The sequence below is a fragment of the Manacus candei genome, unplaced genomic scaffold, assembly GCF_025592945.1.
Source record: "Manacus candei isolate 608988 ecotype Guabito, Panama unplaced genomic scaffold, ASM2559294v1 h1tg000033l, whole genome shotgun sequence".
NCBI classification, from domain to species: Eukaryota; Metazoa; Chordata; class Aves; order Passeriformes; family Pipridae; genus Manacus; species Manacus candei.
The window spans coordinates 13,079,074-13,093,423 of NW_026138081.1; the positions used below are offsets into that span (position 1 = coordinate 13,079,074).

The following is a 14,350-nucleotide window of genomic DNA, read 5'->3' on the forward strand; positions in this document are numbered from 1 at the left end:
TATTTGCAGATGGAGTTAACTTGTGAGTAGCTTGTATTTATTAGTTCTTGAACCAAAGTCCTGTAACAAACTGTCAGTGATAGCAACTGGCAACAAGTGGATCCCAGTGAGTCTTAGAATGTACGTGACTTATTTTTGATGAATGTTATTATATGGAGTAGTGTGCTACTGAAGAGGGTGAGTTTTGGTTGGATTGTTTTGAGTTATTCTAAACAAGGGTGTGCTTCTGGAAGTTTTCTGGAAGGTATTTACTTCCTTTCCTGTACTGTAGCTTAAAACTCTTCAGTTGTACTGTCTCTTGCTTAATCCTTCAGCTTTCTGTTCATCCGAAACCTGGAGTTGTTTTTTTCTCGAAGTTTTCTTCTCAGTTACAATTTTTCAAGCTTGCCCTATGTCTCCCTGACACAGTGTTCATTTAAAGATATTATTACTCTTATTTCAAATGATCTGTGGAGAAGCTTTTCTTAATTGATACTTTCTTCCCATCCCTTGCTCTCTTTTCATTCTTTCTCCCACTCATGGCAGAAAGAACAGGATCACCACAATGGCAGCTAATAGAGGTAGCTCATACCCGATTCCCTCAGTTTTCATTACACCTCCAAAACGTATTTGATGGACCTTTTCAGGCTCTCTTAACTGTGTTTTAGTAATTGCAGCAGACTCTAAGGCATGCAGGTGATTGAGGCAGAAATGGAATGTGAGTCTGCATATTGACTGCAGTGCAGAGAAACTTTTATCTCTGAATCATCCAGGCCAAGTAGGTATAGAATGAAAATTTTCAAGCAGAAGATGACATGTTCTTGCTCTAGGACTACGGAGTATATGGAAGTAACATTAAAAGAAGTTTTTAAAACACATCTCTCTAGAGTTAGACTTCAAAGAAATATTTATTTCTTATGGTTGGCACCAACAGGTCGTTGGACTTTTCAGTGTTGAGATGGAGCTTATCCATTTACAAATCAATGTACATGCAGGATATTTTCTGTAATGTGATTGCAGATTAATCCTTGGTAACAATCTGCTAACAGAAAATAAAAGCACCTCCATGAATGTTATCTATGTCTGAGCTGCTCACTCAAGCACTTCTGGGCCTTGGAGGGTTTGGTCTCCTACTCCCAAATGTAGATGCCTAAAATGAACTAAATTATAGTGCCCTGAGGTATGAACTTTTGCTAGCAGTGACTATAAAGGGAGTCTGAAAGAACAAACTTGCATAGAGGTGTAAAATCATAAGTAAAAGGACTGCTGTTTTAAGAATAGGTAGATACTATTTTTACTGAGATCAATAAGAAAGATGCATCTGTATGTATCATAATATTATTAAAATTAATATTGCTAAAGCATATACTTAGAAATGCTGCACTGATTTGAGTGAGGAGGAAAAAACCACAAAACCACAACCTTAACTTTAAGTCGAAAATTATCTGCTCTTATCTGTCATCTGTAAGCTTAAAATTTAACACAAGAAAAGCTATCTTTTGCTGTCTGTTGCCCATGGTGATACGTAGGTGCTAGTAAGAAGAATAAAGGAAAATCTTGTGGAAAAATATGTTTCACTGCACGTGTGGAGCATGGCTGTAATGGCTGACAGAAATTGTTTAATAGGAAAATGAGTCATCTAAGCCTGTAACAGCCTCTATCAGCATATGCATTTCTGAGGTAATAGAACTTGGTGCTCATGCAGTGGCTTTTTACAGCATTAACTTTGAGACCTATTAGGCTCTGGAACAGTCTCCCATGGAAAGTGATAGAAACCCTATTGTTCAAACTTTAAAATGAGACTGCAAGGTGGTGAATGTATGTTAGAGAGCAGTAACTCAGAGATTAACTTGGTTGAAAGAGATGGACATAATAAATCGAATTCTTTGGTCAGGCTAAACATGTAACTTTTTCTTCTTTAGGTTTTCCACATTAATGGACCAGCTTTGTTTGTCATGGAGTGCGCTACTCTAGCCCTTAAAGTCTTAAAAGTACAGTTGTGTACAGGGTTTTATTAATTTCTATACCAATAGTTTTAGCTGCTCTGTTTTGAAGCTAAAGTAGTTTTTATTTTGCAAATTTTGCAGTAGCCGTGACCTCTTAAACACTTACAAGCTTTTGTCTCCATTGTGAAGTCCACTGCACAGTCATAAACATAGAAAAGGCTTTACGAACTCTCCTGATAATCTTGGTAGTCAACTAGAGTCAGTCTACGATGTTCAGATAAACATATACACCTTTTTGATGAAAGAAAACTAATTTTACGCTCATCCTGATATTTTGCCTTATTTAGCAATGCCTGTCCCACTATTGCTCAAGCTGGTTTGCTGAATTCCTGTGCTGACAAGCGAGACTTGAAAGGAAACCTGGAGCTGGGGCTAGAGGGAAAATGGCAGTCTCTTGAGAGAAAGAATATTGACAAAACCATACCTTAAGCATTCTTAATTGTAGTCAGTAAAACTTGAGTCAGTGTAAATAATAAACTGCTGATGGGCATAAAGGCTACAGAGAGGTTAGTCAAAGCTCCTGGAGAATTAAAGCATTTGAGAATTGAAATACTGATTCAAGATATATGTGGTAATCACAGCTTCTAATTTTTCTTTCTGTTTTAATTTTTTTTACCTGAATGTATGTTAAATTAAAGGTCATTAAAAGATTTATGACCAACTAAAAAAAAACGAAGTAAAACCGTCTTGCTACTTAGAAAAGAAAAATCTTCTAGGGAACGGAAATGTAACAGTGTAATGCCCTGATCATTTTGGTATCAGATAAAGAAGTCCAAGGTGTTTAGTTTTAGTTTAGTAACTTTCATCTTGTTTCTTAAACAGTGATGCAGTATTTAAGGCTACCTGTATACTCCAACAATTCAGATGTTTTTAGTAAGTGCTTAATGATGTGAAAATAGAATCCAGACAATTTTTTAAATCTTTTTGGTAAAAGGCATACTGTACCCTTTAATTCTTGCAACCCATCTCTCTAGAGAGAGGAAGAAAGATAATGACTGTCACAGATAAATGCAAGCAAATGTAAAAAGCATGCTCATATTAGCTCAAGCTGAGGTTCTGTGTATTGGAGTATCCTGCTTGCAGCAGTGGCTACTGAAAGCTGAAAGAAGAAAGTACTTCCTCTGCTCTTTTGACCAGAAAGGCAAGAACTGTCATATCCTTTTGGGGGGGGGGGGGGTGTGTGCAGGAACAAGTATATATCAGAATATAACACCTATGTAGGATTTTATGGGTTGGAGTCTGTGGGCATGTTTTTTTTATTTTATTTTTTTTTTTAAATTTTTGTGATAATGAGTTGAACTTCTAAAATAACCTTTCTTTTTAGTGCTTTCAAACAAGCCTTTAAACCTTTTTCTTTTCTGGTAAGAAAACATGTACTTATTTTTTACTTCTGATTTTTATCAAATTGTGTTTTCTGCCTAAATCAGGTATAAGGTTTGAAAATCTGCCTTCACATAATAGCATCCAAATAGCAGAAATCAAGGTGATTTTGACTTGTATTTCAGCATTGCAGGATTAATTTGAAATCACAGCCTTGAGGTAAAAAATTAGAATAAATTTTTTAGGCAGAAGTTTGGAATCTGATGGTAGATCTCTATTGGAACTAAAAATACCTACAATGTAAACTGCTCAATTTTCCAAAGTAGTTGGTTCAAAAAACAGGCTACCACTATGTGAAATGCCTATCATTATTTTAGGGCAATAAATATAATACCAAAATATAATAGTGTGTTTCTCAAACTCTGAGTTTTAAGATATAAAGAACATGAAAAATCTCTGCTGCAGTTATGTGGTTGTGGTTTTTTGCTGGAGGAGAGGTTTAGCATGAAAGAATTATTACTATTATTCATATGTCTGCTGCAACAGTACTGGATAGACCTTGACCCTATAATTTTTACACCATGCTCAGAACAGTAGAGATCTGTTAACCCCTGTCTTGAATATAAACTTTGCAAATATTTCATGAGTTAGCCAGCAATTAATTTTTCTTTCAGATAATGTGTTCTCTTTTTGCTTGCTTTTCTACTTTCTTTCACTGTTTGTCTCCTGAAAATCTTTGTGGTTAACAATAGGCTTCACAGCTCCTTGGAGGAAGAATACTGTGATCACTTTGCAAAGAACCTTCATATTGTACAGTTCAGCTCTGAGGGTGTCTCAAGTCAAACAGTGGCAGTGGGTGCTGTGTTTCCTCAGGAACTGCCACTGCCCTCTAACAGAGGCAGCAGAAGCCACATGTGTTGCTTCACAGTCCCTGTAGTTTTGAGGCCAGTGTATAAATTTACACCACCTGTTGATCCTGGCTTGAAGTAAGGACTGGACCAAAGAAAGTCATGGCTGAGAAACTGGCGTGTATTTGCTTCTGATGATTACTAGGGTGCTCGTCAAGGTAGTGTATGCCCTGCTAGTAGTACATTCTGGCAGTAGTAACTCCTCAAACTTCATCAGCCAGAGGCACCTGGTCATACTGGGTCACAGCCTTAACCTGTCTATATAAGCCTTTCAGGTCTTCTTTCACCCCTGCTATAGTCTTGCCAATAGTTTTCTCAGTGTGGAAATTATAGTCTTAAATATGACTATTACTTCATAAAGAAACTGAAAATTAAGAGGAAGAAAGGGAACTTGTTGCAAATAGCATATGGATTTGGGGTTCACTAAATCAAATGATGTTGACATAAAAGTGAAACACTGCAGAAATATTTGATGGACTTAGGAGGCTTTTTGTGTTGGGTCAGTACTTTCTCTACTGAGGGCTTTGCTGAGAAATAAGCTTGTGTGCTTCACTTGTGCTGAATTTAAGTTTTTAGAGGTGTGATATTGATATTATCTGACAGGTCATCAAGTTCAGCTGAATGAGGTGAGGGCCAGAGTGAGAGGGACTTTAAAGTTCCATTTTTACTTTTTTGTTTGTTGGGTTTGTTTTTGTGGTTTTGGTTTGAGTTTTTTTGTAGGGGTGCGGGGGGAACAGGGGGAGTCATGGGAAGGGAGTGATATATCTGCCAAGTTTATGTTTTTGTAACCTGCCTTTTTTTTAAGCATAATGTAGGAACATGAACAAAGATGATTGCAAGACTGTAGTTGTCAGGGAAGTGATGAGATGTTTGGTCTGAAGTGCAGCACGTGCTGCCCCCTGGGGGAAAAACCAAAATCAAAAAGCAACAAACTCCTGGAAGTGCAAAGGATGTATTTTCCTTTTGATTAATGAGAAAGTAATTAGCAGGTAGTATGGTTTTAAAAAATTATGTAAGGACAGATAACAGATGAAAAATGTCCTTGCATGTACCTTTGGGATTATGACGAACCATATTTGGAAGATACCATTAACAATAAATTATTCTTACACAACACAATATTTTTCCTTTTCTTTAACATGTATTCTGTGTCATGGAAATGAAAACTAAAATGCAAGTCAGTTTATTTATTTTCCTGTTGTTCCAGTTCCGTAGAATATAAATATTAGGTGTATGAATAGATTTAATTACCTTTGGAGTAACCTTTTTTATGTACTCAAGAAATTCTGACTGCAGCTTGAAAAAGGTGGTGGAAAAAGCTGTCCACAGTGGACATGAGTCTAGACATGAGGTCTTCCTTGCAAAACCTTAACTGACTAGTTAGAACTATAAATGTTATGCCATTGATGAAGTTAATATTCTGAGAGTAGCCAAATTACTCATGCCACAATCTTAGAAAGCAGAACGTGCCACTAGCTTCATTAGTACATGCTCTAGGATGACATGTTCTCAAAGTAGAAAGTATCAGTGAAGTGCTATAAGCTTGTGGCATGCCTGTGGCATTTTGGTCACTGTACAAGGTGAAAAAGGTTAGTGACAAGTGTTCAAGCGAATAGAGCAAAGTCAATATGAAGGGCAGTTAAATACATCAGGGCTTGTCAGTGTGAAGAAAGGAGTCCAGACTGCATATAATAGAAGACTTTGAATCTGTGAGTGGCATACTAAAGTGCACAGAGTGTTCCTGTCGCTGACTTTGCAACTCCTCGTGGTAGATAATTAAAGGTTGGCACAGTGTACTTGGGAAATACCACCATTTGCTTCCCTTGATCTGATGGTGATCAACACAGGCAAAATTCTGGCTAGATGGATCTTCATTCCAAGCTACTGTATCTGCTCACATTCCTATGTGGATAGGCATGGTTATGTTTGCGGATGAACAAGAATTCTACTTAAGGTCCATAAGTCAGAAAAACAGAAATGCAAGGTCTAATGCAGTGTTGGGAGTAGGGTTGGGGAGAAGCAAAATAATTTCAGCAGAGAAAAACAGTTACCATTTACAATGTCTTCTGTTAGTTCAGTAGACTTTCATATAAATAAATAATTTTAGGTTTAAATTATAATGCAATTCAAGCTGAAAAAGTGAACAAAAGCCCAAGTGACTGTGTGATTTGTGAAACAGTACAGGTCTTCCATCTTTTGAAACAGTCTCCTACAGTGCCCTACATTTCTCTTTCCAGATACCACAACCTTCTCATGCTGTGTGATTTTGCAGGTTCACTGGCTGTTGAAACTGCAGGATTTTCTTAAAAGTAGAAGAGTTTTACTCAATGTCAGTGTTGTGGCCACAGTTCTTATGGACAGTGCTGTGTTACATTACAGTCCTCTGTGCTACATGAACACTGTCACGGTCAGCTGGCTGGGAAGCCGGGATGCACTATCCTATGGCTGGAGTATCTAAAACTCCAGAAGCATTTCCACCTTGTTAATCACACTTTGGTTGCTGGAACTTGTGGTGGTAGCTCTTTCTGTTACATAAAGCATCAAACCAATGCCATATAGCTCTTTCTATTGGCAGCTCTGTCAAGTGTGTTTGGTTGCTCTGACCTATGAACTGGTTCCTTAACAGTCACATGTAGTTAGAGTTTAATGTACAAATCCTGGAACTGCTTCTGAGGAATAGTTTATTTTTGCTTTCCAGTTCCTAAAGGAGTCTCAACCTCCAGTCTCCTGAAGGAGTCTGAAGTGTCATCTGCTGCAAAAAGTTGAAATTATGAATGACAAGTGGGGCAGCAGTGTTTGCATCCTGAACCTGATGGGGAGGGTCTGAATTACCTGTGGGAAAGCAAAGGCAGTATGACTGCTTTCAAATTTCATGAGTGAATTACAGCTAGGACTTATACTTGCTACAGCAGAATACCTAGGTTCATGCACCAGTGCAGGTCCGCTCTTTAGATGTTACATGGAAAATCTGGTTTGGTTGTCAGACTGCAAATTCTAAACTCATTTCACAAGTGAAAGGTTTCAGCAGAGTGATTCTCAGTAAAGGAGGGAATTTTGAGCACCTTCATAAATGCAGCGCTGGATGTCTGCCTCCACTGATGTTCTAAATTTTTCTTTTCCTGCCAGAAATCCTTTCTTTTCTAAAAATATTTACTTGACTCTGCATACTGCTGTCTAATCTAGAGATGGATAATATAGTGCTGATTTGAAAATCCCGACTGGTATAGGACATAAGAATGACCTTTTAAAACATGGCTAAAACGAGTTGCTTTGAAACAAATTTTCAAATTGAATATACTCCTCTGGGTATAGTGTGGTTTCTATACCACCAACCCCTACTCCTTCCCCCCTGCCCCCCTTCCCCTAACCACTACTGCTGTCCTAATCTTCTAGACCATTTTGTACCCTCCTCTTATCCTAAGTAAAATACAATTGCTGGCTCTGATATTCATTAAGTGATAATCCAGATTAATTCAGACTTTGATGTAGAAACAAGTCCTATTTCAGCTGCCAAGAAATCCAGATCACCCCATGGAAAATGCACGCACAGATGCACGTACACATACACGCACACACAGTATGTAGAATGCCTTAAAGAAACTGTAGCTAACCACCTTATTAGTATTCCTCCCTCCTCTGTGTTTCACTTGCAGCAACAGAGGGCTGAGCAAAATGCAGTAGAACAGGGACAGAGACAGAGCTGGCAATCATCTCGGTGCAGGCTGCTGAATGTAGGGGGGTGGGGGGGATGCAGCAAAGCAAGATTAATAACCTTACCATAATCCTGTGCACCCTGGAAGGAGATACCTCCGGTGACTGAGCTGTTCTTGTCTTGATTAATTGGACTGAGTGAATGAGTGGCTGGCAATCCACCTGGTTTGAAGGCGACCCCCTGGATTTGCTGATCTCTGAATCCTCTACCCATCTGGGAAGGTAACAGTGAGACATACCATCTGCAGCACACAGAGCAGCTATTGGAGGCTACTACTGACAGTTTGCACTACAGTTTTTTGGTGAGCAAGAAGCCAGGTACATTGTACAGTAGGATATTTCTGTGCTGAAGCTACTGAATTTCACAATCTGGTCTTTCAGCAACCCCCTACGCTCCGTTTTCCAATTGCCTTTGAGTTCTGGGCTTACTTTTGGCATCGTCTCCTGGACGCATTTTGCTGGGGATGGAAGAGCAGTAAATGGAACCTTTGAAAACTAATTGTTTTGCTTCTGTGTGACTCGAAAAAAGCTGAAAGAATCAAATCCAGCTAGAGGAATTTAAATTTCTTTGTGAGAAGTTTACAGAGGGACTGTATAAAAGGTAAGTCCAGGGGGTTGTCTACCCCTTCTGTTTTCTTGTTTGTTTCCTGCTTGTCTGCTTGAAGTGGGGGAAAAAGGCAAAAACATTAGTACTAGGTGCATAGGAGTGTGGTGTTTGTAAAGTCTTCTTGTAATTTGTATCTCCTTTTTATATCCTTTTCTGTTCCTCCCCCCCCAGCCCTGCCTTCTCCCCTTGCCATTTCCACAGTAAAAATGCTCGCAAAATAATGATCTATAGGGCTGCTGGAAAATGTTAATTAAGTAGCACTAGAAAGCTCCTTTCATTTCAAAGGTATTACAATTTCTAGGAAGAGAAATCTTTTGTATTGAACAAGCTAAAATATTTGGAAAGTATTTAGAATGGGCAAGAAATATAGCTCATACAATATCTTCAGTAGAAGCCTCCATATTTTCATAAATCTTGTCTAGTTTTTTTCTTTGCATTTCAGTCAGCTCTGGAATGATGAATATGTAAGCAAAAAGCTGCTTCTGCTGCTGTTAGCCGAAGTAGAAGGTGGCAGAACAGAAATTTTAGGATTTGTGCATGACTTATGTGAAGTTCATCTGTTTGCTTCTCATTATCCTTTTGAATCCTTCTTCCTTTTCCTTTTTTTTGACTACAGAATTTATGAAATATGTAGAACCAAACAGTAACTCATACAGAACAAAGTGCCAATCTCAGATGAGTTCTTGTAGGCCATTAATTTTTGGGATGGAGGTGCTTCTAAGCACTCAGGTGACCAAAGTAAATTACTTATCTAGCATTGCTCATGGCACTCCAGATTTTCTGGAGATCTATCAGTCATATTGCTCTGGTGCTACTCAGTGTTTAAACCTGGCACTTATCCTCCCACCCGCACCCCTTTCCACCAATGCAGTTTCTGCAGGACCAGTATGACTGTTGTAGCCTTTCCCATCTTTCCATTGAATAATAGAAATAAAATACCATTGTATTTCAATAGAATCAGAGCTCTTGTGCTTTGTTTTCTGTTTTTTTTTTATTACTGCACTGATAGTACTTAGCATTCCCAATGAGGTAAGAAAACCATCTGTAAATACATTTTGAAGGTGCTTCATTCTCCAAATGGAGTTACTAGGTACTCACACCTCCTCAATTACATGAATATGAATGACTAATATTGAAGGATATGGTATCTCTTTTAAATATGGCATAGCTGGATATTTAGTGTAAAAAGATGTGGATCAAAATGCAGTTCTACTGAATAAGCAGATGATGAGGGGCTTCTATGTGTAAGTATACATATGTAATGTATGTAAAGAAATGGGGAATTACGTCATATTTATAAATACAAGGACACATCAAATAGGATGATCCATTTGGTACAAAGAAGTATAATGACCCTTCTTGTAATAGATCCTGTGCTGTAAAGCTTAAAACTTAATGAAAAGGCTCTGCTTCAGAGTAATCAAATCACTTTATGTTATTGCATCCTGTCAGTCAGTCCCTCTATTTCCCACTGGTTTTGCATAATAACTTTAAAGATAGATTAAGGAAGAAAAGAGAACTGGTCATAGGTGTGTTTCTCCTCATTTTCTGGAAGTGATGTTTCTGTGTTGCATGTGCATTTACTGGATTATGATTATGACAAGCAAATCTTTCTGAGCAGGATGCAGTTTGCCATAGTTTTCCCTCACTGTACTTTCCTCAAGCCCCCATTGCATGTAGAACAGCAATCTCTTTCATCAGGCAATGAGCTATGCTCTCTTTTAACTATGGGGAACAATCTACATGTAATGAGAGCTAAAAAAAAAAAGCGGGTGTGTGTGAAGAAATGACAACTCGTGATTTTTGAAGCCTTATCCTGGTTTTAGATTTGAAGTATGGAACGAGACCATCAAAGCAGAGATGTTGACTGGATGAAAGCATGGGAGAAATGTTCTGCCTGGAGATGAAACTTTCATGTTCTGGTGCAAAAGACAACACATTTGCTCCACTAGTACTTCTATGTATTCTGATGTGTGAAATATAATTTTAGAAGTGATGCCCTAAACCAAGTAGAAGGGCAGTCACTTGTATGCTAGAAAACTGTTAGCACTCTCTTCATGATGTCCAGATGTTATTAATCATCTATCTCTGGTTTTGCATGTAGTATTATCTCCTTATATATTGCAGACTAAAACAAATGGTGGTTATTTGGCATTTTAACAGATTCACTGAAGAGGAAACTTTGTGCTTTTCTCCCCCTGCTTCCCCAGTTTTGTTGGTTTATTGGATTTTACTTAGAATTTTTCCTGAAATTCAATTCTGATTTCCTAATTAAACTGTCACATTTGAAATTTTTTGACTTTGTTTGTACATTGTGTACATGACCTTAATATATAACATAATATGTTATTACAGGATCAGTTTTGATTTCTAATACCATTGTTATTTTTATGGTAAGAATGGAAATGAATACTCAGTGCTAGCAGGTTTTATGTGGGAACAGGCTTTAGCACCAATTGGACTGTGTGGTTTGTTGTTTTTGTTTGTTTGTTTTTGTTTTGTTTTGGTTTTTTGTTGTCGTTTTTTTAGAGAAAAACACCAGTAGTTAAACTGTTAAAAGAATGTCAAGTGTTTCATCTTAGTGGTCCTTCAATTTCAATTGCATTTCATAGTGTAATGCCCCATATACCTTTAATCTCACCTAATGTGGAAACTGCTTTCTCCTCTGTGCTCTTTGGTTGCTTATATGAGCTCAATCCACTACTCAAATATCTTGTTGAAATGTGAAGGGATGGCCTGCACAGATCTAGTAGTGTATTGTAGGTAAAGTCTCTCAGTAGGAATGCAGGTACAATGACATTCATATGAGCTGAATTGTCTAAATGTTCTTTTAAGAATAAGTGGAAGATATAGAAAACCGAAATTTCTTTTTCACTTAGTTCCAGTTAATTGAACATCTTCCTTTCCTTGTTGCTGAAGTCAGCCAACCAGGCACTAACCTTCTCCAGCACATGTTTCTGTGTTTCTAAGACCCAGGGTACTTTACACATGAATTCCTTCTTCTTTCTGAAACAAGCTGGGCTGACAACTGGTAAGTAAATCTTGAAGCAGTGTAGTGGCATGCAAGCAAGAGGAGGATGGGAGAGAGGAGATGTACCAGCAATTCCATGATTTAAACCAAAAGAACAAGCTCTGTGGGATTGCAGAACATGTCGTTTTGATTGCTGACTCATTGTATTGGTCCGCAACATTGTCTTACACTAATGTAATGACACTGGGCCTGGTTTTGAAATAATGAGGAGGAAAAGAATAGTAAACACACATTGCTTATGGTTGTGTACTTCTTTGACAAACAGTATGATTGTTGGAAATTCGTGTACGTGGAGTTAGGGTTCTTAAATCTTTAAAAGAATTAATAAGTAAAATTTAGTTTTTGCCATTTGAGGAAAAAAATGAAGTTACAAATATATCTTTTCAATAGACAAGTTAGTCGGCTGCAATAAATTACACTTTTCTTGTATTACTTTCCTTCTAATTTCTTCTGATTCTGTGTCAAAGGATAAAAGTTTAGGATCGAAGGAGTCCAAAATTCCAGTTCCTGGGCTAGCAAACATGGTAGATAATCTGCTGCTTCAGAGTTTTGAGTTTAAAGCCAATTAATTTTCAACTTTCAGTATTCCTAGTTGGAAGTGTGAAAATTAACTTTGTTTGGGAGATTGTTTAATCTCTTAGTTTTTCAAACAGATAGGTTGTTTAGGGGAGACACCCATTGTGGTGCTACCTGTTATTTGGCCTTTCACAGATTGAGGTAGCCAAGAAAGCATCTTTTGATAGGTAAGAGTTCCTTATATTTTTATCAAATTAGCACAAAAAACTCATGTACCTTTGAGGTGTATAACAAAAAAAATAAATATTTAAACAATGTAGCTTCCAGGAGTGGTCTGAAAGAGTTGTGTTGATAGCATGGTATACATGCGTAGGTATTTGCTTCTAGAGGCTGTTACTTTTCATGCTGCTGATGGGATGGAGTTCTCAAAGTTAAGATTCAAATGACCCAGTAGTATGCTCAGTTCTCTACAGCCATTTCATATTGCGAAGGAGGAAACTTACTGCTTCTATGTGCTCAGAATCTGCAAGATGCTGCCATGAAAGAATGCTGGCTGCCAAACTTAGAGTAGTTATGTAAGGTAGAATCCTATTGATCCTGGAGGAGGGTGGTGGGCAGAGGTTTCTTCAGAACCTGGAGACTTTCTCAGAACATGTACTGCTAAGGCAGAATTGTAGCAAGAAATCTAGGTCTCTTCCCAGTGTATATTGAATAAACTTTTTGTACAGACAGCCACTATTCTGTAATTTGCCAAAGTTTCTTTACTCAGTTGACCATCGATGGTAAGTATTCTTTTGTATTTTACGCATTGCAAAGGTTAACAAATTTTTAAAGCAAAAGTGTGTTTAAATGAAGCTCATAACTGCAGACATGAAGGACTTCTCTTGCTGCATTTTTGACGTATCTTTGAGTTTGTGAACTCTGGCCAGGAAATTTTCCATGAAACCCATTCTAACCTCTTTGATAATTTAAGATGTTGTTTTGGTAGGTTAAATTTGTCAAGGGCTCGTGAAGTCCAGCACGTACTAGTAATTAGAGAATCAGTTCCAGTCCTGTTGTTTGTCCTGTTTTTAAGAGTAAGAACAGGATTATATAATTCTTTGTTTAGCTTCTCTGAAATTGCTGAGTTAGTGTGAAGTAAGGGTACAGACAGAGGTGGGAGGACAGTAATTTTTATGGAAATGTTTGCTTAATTTTATTTAACTCCCTGTGGGAGCAACCCCTCCCCCTTCTCTTGTTTATTTGTAGGAGAAAATACTGGAGCTATCAAGCAGTGCACTTATTTTTCATAGAATCCTGGCTTGCTTTTTTTGAATTTGTTTACCAGTATATAATCTTTACTGTTTTTTCTGCTGTCTCAGGAAGAAATTGGTTAAACGAGAAAGAAAAGCAACACTTCTGCACTAGAAATGTGATGGTTCATCAGCTTATTAAACTAATAAGACATTTTGGTATTATTAGGTAAACCTAGGGATGGCACTTCTCTGGGTGATTTCCATTCCCCCCTTACTGTTCTTCAGTTAAGCATTGTTGAAAGCTTCACTAGGAGCTTCTAGTTGAAGGAGCAAAGACAGTGAATGTTCTGAGGTTAGGCCTTTCTACAGAGGCTCTCACACTAAGGCTGCATTTGTTTCAACCTATTTTTTCATGTTCTGGGGAGCTACTCATGATAATAACTGTGAATTTCACATATACCTTTAAATCTTCACTATACCCTCAGTTATTTCAGGAAAAAATTTATGTACTTTGAAGCTAAATGATCTACCTACTTAACCTGGAAGAGTAGCTTGCTTCTGAAAAGCAGAAAATTCAGTAGTAGAAACTGGAAAGAAAAGGGTGGAATGGGTGAACTCAAAGAAAGAAGGAAAAACACTGCAGTGATTACCCCAAAGACAAAAGTAGCTTCATATTCTTGAAAAGCATAGGCAGTGATTGCATCACACAGACTGCACGTGGAAGAAAATTTTAATTTTGCATGCAACCAAAGTGTATTTTAGCAGTTTGATTGGGGGGGGGGGAAATGGGTTGTAGAATGTTCTTTTTAAGCACCTCAAGCGTATGTTTCAGAAATAACACTTAGTCAGGATTCAAGTCCACATTTTTATTTTAAATGGGAATGGAGAGATTTGGCAAGGCTAATAACAGGAGTGGCATTATTAAAACTCCATAAAGGATTTGGAGATCTCTCAGAAAAAGCTTTGAAAACTTAAACCTTGGACTTGGCTAGTTGCTATCTATTTCTGAAAACAAATGAGCAGAGAGATTAATTTGG

The 14,350-nt window shown here is 37.7% G+C and overlaps 1 protein-coding gene across 6 annotated transcripts in view; it reads left to right on the forward strand.

Annotated features, from left to right (window-relative positions):
• The first annotated feature begins 7,899 nt into the window (after positions 1-7,899).
• Positions 7,900-14,350, forward strand: part of LRRC4C (leucine rich repeat containing 4C) — a 493,770-nt gene continuing 487,319 nt past the window's right edge. For all 6 annotated transcript variants that reach the window (XM_051791728.1, XM_051791727.1, XM_051791730.1 and 3 more), the window contains exon 1: positions 7,900-8,525. The gene's annotated coding sequence lies outside the window, so the exon portion shown is untranslated. The remainder of the gene's footprint in view (positions 8,526-14,350) is intronic.